Below are 12,934 nucleotides of genomic sequence, written 5' to 3' on the forward strand. Positions count from 1 at the left end.
AAAGGTGATATGAAAGGTGTCCTGTCTTAGTGCAGTGGTTTCAAACTCCAATTACAGCAGAGTCATTAAAACATATCCAGAGTCCTTGAGGGTCACATATTATCTTAGAAAACCACACATATTAACAATATTTATGTTCTATTATATCTTCATGTATTATGGTAATATTTTCCAATTACATTTTAAGCTGGACTAATCCCATCAGGGAAGGTTGTTAATTTAAATTCGACTCACAGGCCACATGTTTGATACTCTGGTAGTGGAAAGAAGCAGTTGGCCTCAGAGTCAGGGAGACCTAGATTTCAGACTTGCCTTTGACACATATTGGTTATGTGATCCTGGATAAGTGATTACATCTCCAAATATCAAAGGCCAATTAGCATGGCTATCAGTGCAGAGAATGCACCAATCTGCATTGGTAAAAGGAGTTTGATCTTTCTTAAGTTCCCTATTCCAGGGATGTCATGGATCTAGTCCCTATTCCTTGAGAGGTGATCGGAGACTTGAATGCGATTTAATAAGAACATTTAGTACATGGTGAAATGCAAACATTCAAGAACTTCTGTTGTAGAAGGCTAAACTTTTTTTAAGTGAAAAATTCATTCTTTTAAAATTTTTGAGTGCCAAAATCTCTTCTTCCCTCCCTTGTTACCTCATCAAGAAGGCAAACAATTTGATATAAGTATGCATGAGTAATCATGAAAAACATTTCTATATTAGCCATACTGCAAAAGAAAACACAGACAAAAAAAAAAGAAAACAAGAAAACTAAAAAAATTAAAAAAGAAAAGAAAGTAAAAACATAAAGTAAAAAAAAAAATGTTTCTATCTACATTTAGACTCCATAAGTTCTCTCTCTGAGGACTGATAGCATTTTTCATCATAAATATTTCAGAATTGTGTTGGATCATTGCATTGCTGGGAATAGCTAAGACTTTCACAGCTGTCCATCATTAAAATATTTCTGTTACTGTGTACAATGTTCTCCTGGTTCTACTCATTTCACTTTGCATAAATTCATGTAAGTCTTCCCAGGTTTTTCTGAAACCATCCTGCTCATGAGGTTTTATAGCACAATACTATTCCATCACAATCCTACACCATAACTTGTTCAGCCATTCCCGAATTGATGGGCATCCCTCCATTGCCCAATTGGGGAATGGGGATGGATGCCTCCATCCCTCCATTGTTACCACTAAAAGAGCTGTTATAAATATTTTTGTACATATGGGGTGCTTTTGCTTTATTTTTTTAAATCTCTTGGGGATATAGACCTAGTAGTGGTATTTCTGAGACAAAGGGAATTCACAGTTTTATAAGAATGCTGAACTTGTTTGCGTTTCTTCTTAAAAACTATACGTACCTGAATATTCCACCAACATTGTTAATGTTATTAACTTTCCAGACATATGCTTCTTCTACACTTATTTTGAGTCTTCTGAAATTTTTCAGTATTAGCAATTGTGTCTTGAGTCAGACTGCACCAAAGGACACATATTCACATTGATTCTTCTTTGAAACTCATAGTGTGGAATTTATAATGAATGCAGGATTAAACCATACATTGATTACATTGGGGAAATTTTAGTTCACAGACAAGCATGCAGATCAGTTCATCAAACTGAGAGTCAGAGAAATCTTTGCATAAGGAATTTAATTTTGATAACTTCTAACTACCAAGACCACACTGAAATAAACCTATGAACAAATAAAGTAAGATGGATGGGACTGTGATTCATGGGAGGTCATCTTATAATTTCACAATTATAAAGTAACTGAGAAATCATATAGTTTAAGTCCCTGAACAAGTATCCCCTTTACATATATCTGACAGACAATTGGCTATCCAGACTTGCCTTACAGATCTCCAGCCTACATTTTAGTTGACTCAGAGGAAAAGAAGCTTTTGTTTTGTTTTGTCTTAAACCAAACCAAAATTTGTCTCTTTTGAATTTTTTACCCCTTGCGTTTAATTTTGCTGCTTTGGGTAAAGCAAAAAAACTACCACTTCATCCCTATGATGACTTTTCAAATAATTGCAAACAGCGAATATATAGCCCCTAATTCTATATGTTGCAATGGAGAGCGATTCAGAGCTAGAGTCAAGAAGTTTGACCTTGTTCAGGCTTAATTTAGCTAGCATTTATATAACACTTCAAGGTTCACAAAGAACTTTATAAATATTTTCTCATTTTATGCTCATAACAAACCCACGTCTTAGGTGCTTTTATTATTCCCATTTTATGGATGGGGAACATGAGAAAGACAAGAAGTTAAATGATTTGCCAAGGATCAAATAAGTAGAGAGGCCAGATTTCAATGCAGGTCTTTCTAATTCCAGGTCTAATGACCTATTCATTATGTCATCTAGTTGCCTAGGAATGACAAACTCACCTCTCTCACAGGGTTATTTTGAGGATCAAATAAAATTTAAACATATATTGCTTAAAATGTATAAAATTAAAACAAAAATATTTTAAAATATGTGTGTATGTGTCTATGTAAACATACATGTACACATTTAATGTTTTATACATTCACATCTATTTGTATACATGCTTATCTATCCACATATATGTCTCTCTGTGTATGTATGTGTGTACTTTGTAAACCTTGAAGTGCCACATATATGCTCACAATCAGCCTGTCAGGCCACAGTGGCCTCAGATAAAAATGGCTGTTATGTGGTAGAATATACTGTTCATGTTTTCATAATTGCCCTAGTGATGACATATTTTCAATGTCCTTAAGAGGCAACTATTATATCATGTTTGATGGCCAATCCAGTTCAGGTGCTATACATTTTTGTGATAATGTTTTTGGTTGAGACAACTATTATGTTGGGGGTTGGGACAGTCTGGCTTCTTGCAAAAGTTACAAAGGAGGGGAAAATTGCTGAAACTTTAGCATATGGACTATAAAATTCCAAGGAGCTGTTATACTTCAACAAAGTAAATGATTCATTGTTTACTTTCACTTTAAAGATAGAAAAGAATTCTGTTCAACAGCAGTATCTTAAACATTGAGGTAGGTTACACCAGTCAAGTAAATTACTGGCCACCAAAGACAGGGACCTGTGGTAGCTCTCCATAAGAATGACAGTAAGCAGGAAATCTTGAATAGAAATAAAATCATTTGAGAATGTTTTCCTTTATTTCAGAATTAAATAGTGATTGATTCAACAAACTCCTTACTTTTGAAATTCCATTCTTTTGTATTGTCTTAAAAGAATGCAATGTATCATTCTTATTTCACATTGAACTGATTTAAGTAGAAAAGAGAGGTGAACCCTAAGAATAAGCTAAGAATTGCTTCAACCTTTTTTTTTCTCCTTTCTTTCAGTCTGGATTGATTTTTTCTTGGCCATTTATTTCTTGCCACTGTTCCTGCTTAATATTCTTGACGGGGAAGTTGATCATTTTCTTTCTATTGTGCAGAAAGCTTCCGTTGTATGTTAGTCACATTTGGCTGCTGTTCATTTCCACCCCTGAGGTTGAAAATAAATTTAAGGAAGATTGGTCATGAATTCCGATTCTCAAAAGCTGCTAATTTTGAGCTCCTGGGGAGGAAAAACCTTACACTGAAATCAAATGGATTGTATTAAATGTAGAGAGTTAGGAGAGGCACAAGAACTTCAGGCTTGGTAGAAATTCAATAGGGGTGAAGCGTTTAAACTCATGATATGATATAACTAAAAGGTGAATTCGCTGTATATGTCTTTATCACTCACAACTGTACAATCTCCAAATTTATTTATTTTTTTTTGCTAAGCTAATCATTCTGTGGAAGATTTCTTCTGAGCAATCTTGAATACCATTCCTTCTTTCAGAAATTCTCAAGGCTTGGAGATGAAAATGTCAGCTGGTGCAGAGTTTATTGAAATAAGTTACTATAACTTACTTTCTCATGTTTTGGAGGACAATTTGTGTTGAAGCTGATAGGCTGCTTATGTTAATAATTGCTTTTCTATACAGTTTAAAGGAGGTATATTTTCACTTACTTCACTTTTAAATGATAATAATGACTTCCATCATAGAATAATGTCCATCTCCAAATGTGATGAAAGTGCAATTAGAGTGACAGGCAAGGAGTGAGTAATAGCTACCGGTAAATAGCCAAGTTGAGGCTCACTAACTGGTGGTGCAGTGGACAGAGCCTTGGGCCTAGAGGCGGGAAGATGAGTTCAAATCTGACCTCAGATACTTATTAGCTATGTGACTGGCAGTTTCTTCAACTGGAAAATGAAGACAACAGCCTAAATTACCTTTCAAGCTGTTGTGAGGATGAAATGAGATAATACTAATAAAAATGCCAATATAAATGAGAGTATTTATAAAACTCTGATATAGGTAGGTGTTATATAAATGCCTTTTCTCTTCCCCCTACTAGGAAATAATTCTCCTTCAGCAGTGATTTATTCTGTACTTGGATCACACCTTCCTTTTTTGATGATCAAAAAGGAAATTTTGGCTCCTAGAATTGTGAAGGCCAGAAGTTTTCTACCTGTGATGAGATCAAATGTTCTCTTCTTTGTTCTTAGTATATTTTTACCTGATATAGAACTCTTTATAGTGTAATAGCCCCTAATCCCTTCACTCCAAGAATGGTAAATAGAAGGACCATAATTCATTTTGGTGTCTCTAAGAAGCTGAGCTCAGACAGGTAGGTGACACAGTGAATAGTGGACAGGAGACTCATCTTCAAATCTGGCTTCAGTCACTTACTAGCTGTGTAAATCTGGATAGTTCATGTAACCTTTTTGTCTCAGTTTCCCTATTTGTGAAATGAATTAGAGAAGGAAATGGCAAACCACTCCAGTATCTTTGCTAAGAAAATGAGGCCATGAAGACTTAAAATGACTTTGAGAGGTGGAGCAGTTTGTCTAGAGTCACACAGTCAGTTTGTGGTAGAAGGAACATTTGGATCCAAGGATTCCTGATTACATGGCTCATCTTCTAACTACTAGACCTAATTACCTTTAACGGATTGGATTAGAAGGCCATTGAAGTTCATTCCAAGTGTCAGATTATTTTGACTTTATGAAAATAAGTATTGTGAGTGAAATTCATGATTTATTGTGTTTCTTGAGGCCAGCTGATATAAATTGATAGCTAATCAAGTGGACTGTTGGTGAAACATTAGCATTATTTCCCCACCCCTAAGCTTAGTCAGTAGAGCAGCTAGGTGGTACAGTGGATAGAATAGTGGACCTAGAAACAGGAAGATTCATTTCTCTAAGTTCAAATATGGCTTCAGACTCTTAATAGTTGTGTGACACTGGACAAGTCACTGAAATCTGTTTGTCTTGGTTTTCTCATCTGTAAAATGAACTGCAAAAGGAAATGGCAAACCACTCCAGTATCTTCACCAAGAAAACTCTAAATGAGGTTACAAAGAGATGAATACAACTGAAATGACTGAATAACCAACAAGCTCAGTCAGCCTGTTTGATCAACTCCTTGTTGGATCTAGTTAAAGAGAAACTAACTCCTTTAACCTGGACATAACAAAGGTGACATGGACATTAAGAAACAAAAAGCTTTATTTCAGGATGAGGGAGACATGTGAATTGACAAGAGAAGGAACTGGATGACAGGAGTGACTATCACTTGGTTGAAAAAGAGAAAGACCAACCAGTGCCTAGAAGCATATTAGTTTGAGAAGGAAAAGAATTGACACCAAAAAGTACATTGAATTCATAGTAAAACTGAAGGATAAAAATGGATATTTTTGTTTGGGGAAAAGATAGAGATAAAGGAGCCATAATGTCTTATTTACAACTTTCTTCTGGACCTGTAACTTAATTAGTTATGAAATTCTGCAGGAAAAGGTAAACTGAATGGATAACAATCATTATTCTTGATTTATCAATCTGTCTTATAACATGTAGCATTCTGATACAGTCAAAAAATAAACATTTCTTAAAAGGGTTTACTATATGTCAGCACTGTGTCAAGCCATGAGAATACAAAGAAAGGCAAAAAATGGTCCTTACCCTCAAAAGATGCATTCTAATTTGGGGACTTGCATCCTATTTACATTCCAGTTGTGAAACTTATAAATAAGTAGGCACATTCATTCTCTGCTGATTGGCATTATAGATGCCTATGTATATGTAGAGAAAATGCTCCAACAATTTACATTTTTCAAAACAACAGTAAAGTTAAAGGACCAAGATTTTAGCTTCAGTGAAAATAAGAACAGCAGTGAGATGTGAGGAATATGCTTTCTTTCCTTTCATCCTTTGCCTTGGTTGTTATTGCTGCTGTGTTTGTCCTTCCTTCTCAAAGAAGACCATGACAACAGAGAAATGATGACATGACTTACAGTTGACTTTGATTTGAATGAGGGAGGACTGTGCAAGGTCACCAGCCTCACTTTCTCCTCCTGAGCCATCTGGCTCTAGTGGCCAGATATTCGTTAGGATGACTGGAGATGACCTAGGATGTAGTGGGAGATCTTGGCCCTGATAGGCTAAGGCTTTTTCAGGTTCTCACTTTGGCTGAAGTAATGCCCATTCAGTGAATAGGCCTCTTTAAGAAGTGAGTCAAGGGATGGCTCCTTCAATCAAAAAAAAAAAAAAAAAAACAAACTGAGAGGGGAAGACACTCAGCATTGCCAGCCAAAAGAGAAATAAGTACTATTTACTATTTCCACTTTTATTTGCACAGAAATATTAAGCTAGAATTGTTGTTCTTCTGGTTTTTTTTTAATTAGCCCTGATTTTAGCCTTAGGGTCCTATAACACAAAGATACATATGAATGAGGAAAATCAGCTTAATTTTTGTCATTTGGATGACTTCACTATCTACACCTTTTCTTCTAACAAATACCCCCTAAGCACCTATGATGTGCAGAATATGATGCTATATGCTTTATGTAGATAGAAAGATAAATTGACCACCCTTACCTCAAGGAGAGCATTTTTCTATTTCACTCAAAAAAACTGAAAGTGCCTCACTTCCTGTCACATTTCATTTCTCCTCATGTATGATATTTCTTTCCTTGTTTCTTCAAAAATATTAAAGAGAAATTGCCTATTCTTTATCTACATTACACTCTACAAAGGGAGAGTTAAGGATACTGTTCAATATTCTTTGAAATACTTGATATTGGTCTCTCTGTTGGAAAGAAATGCTGTTTTGTACAGATGTTGGATTTTTAGTTCAAGTAAAAACAGACCTTACAAACCTAATACAAATTGATTCAAGTGACATTACTGCTGCACTTGACCTGTTGACTCTATAAAAGAGACTTGCCATTTCGATACCCCAGGGAGTATGAATCATGTTAGCAACTGTGCAGCTGTTCCTTTGTTATTTCTTATATTTTGAAGCAAGATTAATTCTATCCCTCCTAGTACAGAGGGGGTGATAATTACATTAGAAGGCTATCTACATGGTTTATTGAATAGTGGACAGAGCATGAAATTTGTAGTCAAGGGTTCTGTGTTCTTATCCTGCCTTTTGAACGCAAGAGGTTTTTGGTTTTTTTTTAACACTATAAGAGTAATTTTGGTAAGATGTTTTTTTCCTCTCTCTGGGTCTTAGTTTTTCATTTCTGTACCAAAGGTGTTGGACTAGATGACTTGGAAGTTCCCTTCATGAGCCAAGCCTCTGTATGTGATATTTTGCTAACTGTAACAGCAAAATGGATATTTTTTATACATTAGAAAGGAGCTACTTCCCCACATTCCTGTTTTATTAATTGTTCGAATGTAATTACAACATTAGTTATTAAATTTTATTTAATTTCAGCAAACATAGTGAGTCTACTCTGTGCAATGTGTTTTTCTAAGATCTGGATTTACAAAAATAAAAAAAAAAGAAAAGAAAAAATAGATTCCTACCCTCAAGGAGGTTTTATTATTCCAGGGAGATACTGCATGCAAACAAATAAGATGATACACAGTAAATGGAGGAAGAAGGGATACTTACTCTTGGTAGCATCAAAACTGTTTCACTGAAGAGGTGACACAAGTTGAAGGAGTCTGAGGAGCAGAAATGAGGAGAGACTGGCCACAAGGCAACTTAAAGACCAACCTAATCTATCCTCTGTCCTTTTTATAAATAAATTTAGCTTGAGAAAAGTGACTTCCCTAAGGTCACGTGATTAGATAATGACAAGGCCAAAATTAGAACAAGTCGCCATTACACCAGAACCATCTTGACTTGTGAGTGAATTAAATATGAAGGAGTCAAAACTGTGCAAAGTCATCAGCGGCACTGGTCCTCCAGAGTCACTGGAGTCCAGTGGCAAGTCATAGGTCATGATGACTGGTGATGGCACCAGATGCAGTAGGAGACCTTGTCCTTTTTAAGTTAAGGCCTTTCCAAGGTCACTTTGTCCAAGGCAATGACCATCCAATGATTAAAGGCTAAACTGAGGCAAAAGATGACCTAGTTCGATTTCAGAAAAGATCAAGTCCAGTGCTCTTTCCACTGCACTACCTAGCTGTCCATACCCAATGTACCTATAGGCTAATTTCTTTATTGGTCCATTATATATGTCTCTTAATATCCCTTCTTTTTACTCAAGCAGCCACAATTTTGTAAAAACTATTCTAAATTTCCTCATATCTGGGAAAGTTGTAGTGAGAATTAAAAATAACATCTCAGAGTTTAGAAGATGTAAAGTTAAAATATGTCAGTCAATACAAAAATGATGACAGATCTTTCTTGTGAGTTCAAAATGTAGTCTGTGGCTCTTATCTTTGTACAATTGAGGTTATTCTCTAATAATAACTGATATGTATACAGCTCTGTATATATATATGAGCTTAATGGAGCTTCAAGAAATCCCTCTGAGGTTGGTACTACAGGTTGTATTACCTCTACTTTACAGATAAGGAGACTGAAGCTCAGAAAGGTTAATTGTTATACTTACACCATTATGTAGTTGGGATGTAAGATGATCTGAAATGAGAAATTTGATGAGATGAGATGAGAGATTTGAGGTCAGGTCTTCTTCAATCTATGTATAATACTCTATAATATAAAATCTTTGAGGGGAAGGACTATTTTTGAACTTTTTGTGTATTTCCAGTGCTTACTACAGTACCTGAGACACAATAAGCACTTAATAAATGCTTGCTGACTTGAATGATTTGACTCTTTCTACTTGTCTGTTGCCTGGTAGAGATAACTGTTAAATTTTGGAGCAGAGAGGGAGGAAGGAGAAACCTGTATGAGCTTTTGATGAATAAGGATTACTGCAGCTACAATTTGTTAGATTTTAGGATTTAAGGGCTGCTACTGGTAGCTTAGTGAAAATAGAGGGTGAGTGATTTCATAGTCACATATCTCCAGTTGCTCTTGTACATGCTTTCTATTTATCTCACCTTGACCTTTCCTCAAATCAGAATCTTTGCCTCAGACCAGCATGGGATGCCATTTTGCAGACATTCTATCTTCTCAATTCAATAGTTTCCTAAGACTTTCCCTGAGCAAGCAAACAGTTAATGTTTAAAATGTTACTTAAGGACAATTGGAAGTAATTATCACCTTGCTGAGTTGCAGAGTAATTTGGTGCATTCTAAAGAGGGGCTGCCCTTTAGAAAAGAGCTGTATTTTAAGGAGGATTCATTTAGTAGTAGAATCAATTTCACTGTAAATAAAGGTCTTCTAGAGTTCTCTGAGGACTTGTCAATTATCCTACAAATACAACTTTCTTGTAGAGTGCACTCCCAAGGCAAAAGTGTCTTTTGTGAAAATGACTTGTCTGCTTTCTCTAGTAATTATTTGTCTTTATTTTTTTTTTCTCTTCCAGAATCTGGCTTTTGAAAGGCTGAAAAAGGAAATTGGAAGGATTAACATTTCTGCTGTTAGGAAATAATGACAAAACCCAAATTATGTACTATGCTGTAGTGGAATGAGTTCTGCATTTGGGATAAGAAAATCAGGTTAAATCAAATATTTTCCTATTTGACCTTGGGAATCTCATTTCAGTTGCCTTGGAGTCAGTTTATTGATCTGTCAGGTGGCAGGGGATAGACTAGGATATCTGCTTCTTCTTCTGACTTACCTATTACTTCCTGTGTCGTCTCTATATACCTTGCATATATTGTCCACAATTTTGAGATTAGTCTTATCTCTTTCAGTTTTAAAATCCTTCATAACTGGATAAATCCTATCTTCCTAGCCTTATTGGGTGTTACTCCCCCTCTGACACTCTCCTTTTCAGCCAAACTGACCATGTTCTCTCCTATGTGAATCATGTCCCATCTCTGTCTTTTCCCTAACAGAGTCCCATTCCTGGATGTATTGTCTCTTTATCTTTCTGAAACCATCATTTCAGAAGAAGGACACAAGACTAAGGGATATTTTGCAGTTTTCTTTGTTACATGGCTTTTCATGAGCAAAGGAGTCATTATCAAATGGCTATCACTCATGATGAGTTGTTTTGTCTTCAGTTAAGCTGATCAGACTCAGTCTGCTTTTGAGATATCACCTTACCCCACGAGGAAATGAAGTAGGATTTGCAAATACTGTTACTAATGATGGTCTTATTTTTATGGGTTTAAGGAGTAATAGACTAGCTCTTTTCTGAGTCACCTTGAAGGTGGTACACTAACATATCTAAATAATCTCAAAGCTGTCAGTAAGACTTTAAAGCTAACGTATTTGTATCATCTCAGAGTGATCAGTACCATTTGGTGTTCTGGTGATCTTAATATGGATAACTGGAGTTTGTATGAGATTTACATATGATAGGATCAGAGAACTCTTATAGTCAAACCTGGATTGCTTTCCCTGATTCAGGGCATATGAGTTTTGGTTAATATATAATACATATAAAATAATATATTATACATACACATATGATATATAATAATAAATGACACAATTTTTGTTAATATATAATATAATTTATAAACTATGCTCCTTTGATATTTAGGATAGTTTGTATGTGACTTTTTGGTTCCCCTTGCAATCTTACTCCATGAGAGTGCAATTTTGTATTGATTACTTAAAAACTTACTGTACTGACTAGAAGGGAGGGGGGGTAATGGTCAGGAGGACCAGAATAAGGTGCAATTTTAACACGCCTATTTTGAGAGGCTGTTGTGAAGATGAAAAAAGATAAAATATAATGCACTTGCCAAACCTTATACCACTAGATAAATGCCAGCTCTTATTTTTATTGATATTGTTTTCATTGATGTTGCATCTAAGTAAAACTATTGAGGAAATATGTTTATGTGTCTGGTTGTATTATTGATCACTGTGACTGAAATTCAGGGAAATGCCGAGGGAAGCATTCCTGGTGGGAAAGGTACTTGAAAAGCATTCTGATTGGCTAAATCTCTACACTTACCTCACATTTGTATTACTCTTACTCTAAAGACAGATGCAGGTGCCTTCCAAACAGGGACCAGGTTAATGAAAAAAGGTTGCTAGTTCTTTGCTCACCAGAGATAGTGTCACTGCCTTGGAGTTCCCTCTGGTGTTGAGTGGAATGTTTCATTTTCAGTTTTAAAGTGGGACTTTTTAGTGGCTGGTTCTTACTGGGAATAGGATTAGGTTAGTGAATATCAGAGTCCCCTAATGATTAAAAAAAAAATCCAGTTGCAATGAGAATAAGTTTTAGTATCTTAATGATATAGTAAGAATAGTTGTTCACTTAACCTAATTGATTCCATTTGGTTCCTAAATCTCCACTTTGTGATTAAGCTATTTCTAGTAAGGTTTTGTTTCTGTTTGTTTTCGTTAACTTGTTTTCAAGGTAAGCATTTGTGCAGAATGATGTAGTAAACAACATGTGAGTATTCTTAAACCGCTGAGAAGATAAACAGTATTATGAAGGTACAATAATCAAAACAATCTGATGCTGGCTGAGAAATAGAGTGGTGGACAAGCAGAATAGACTAGGAGCAAAGTTCACAGTAGTGAATGACCACAGTCTTAGATAAACCCAAAGATGCAACTTTTTCAAAAAAGAACTCATTATTTGATAAAAACTAAGGGGGAAACTAGAAGACAGTTAAGCAGAAATAAGGTGTAGACTGCCATCTCACACTGTGTAACAAAACAAGGTCAAAATGGATACATGATTTAGATATAAAAGATGATACCATAAGAAAATTTGGGAAGCGTGGAATAGTTGACCTGTCAGATAAGTAGAAAAAAGGAAGATTTTATAACCCAACAAGGTACTGAGAGAATGTAGTATACAACTATGATGGAATACTATTGTGCTAAAAGAAATGACAAGCAAGATACTATCAGAAATACCTAGAAAGACTTACATGAACTGATAAAAGAGTGAAGTGAAAAAACCCCAGAGAACACTGTACGTAGAAAGATCAATATTTTTCAATGATTGATTGTGAACAACATAACTATTCTTAGCTATACAATGATTTAATATAATTCAGAAAGACTTAAGATGATAAATGCTATCCAGCTGCAGAGAAGAACTGAGGGAATCCAAATCTAGATTGAAACATACTATTTTTTCACTTTTTTTGGTTTCTTTTCTTTCACAACATGATTAGTAAGAAATATGTTTTTTCATGATGGCAGGTGCACAACCTCTATCAAATTCTTTGTCTTCTCAGGAAAAGGAGAAAGGAAAGCTGAGGGAAAGAATTTGGAACTCAAAATTTAAAAAAGTGTTAAAAATTTTATAGGTAATTAGAAAAAAGAAATATTATTCAAAATAAAAAAAACCCTCTGTTAAGACAAATTACCAAGGAAAATAACTTACAAACAGTTTTATCGGTAATTTATTCTACCAATCAAATCATTTGGCAAACAATTTAGGAACTCCAACAGTTGGAACTATTGAAAAAAAAAAAAACAAACCCAAGAAGTCCTAGCCCTCAGCTGCTTCTGGGTGGTGACTCCAGGCACTTGAGACTCCAGAAAGTCTGTGTGCTTGAGGACAGTGCTGAATGATTTATATGTACTTGTCAGGCTACTTTGGAAGGAGA

The sequence above is a fragment of the Notamacropus eugenii genome, chromosome 4 (genome assembly GCF_028372415.1).
Source record: "Notamacropus eugenii isolate mMacEug1 chromosome 4, mMacEug1.pri_v2, whole genome shotgun sequence".
Classification (NCBI taxonomy): Eukaryota; Metazoa; Chordata; class Mammalia; order Diprotodontia; family Macropodidae; genus Notamacropus; species Notamacropus eugenii.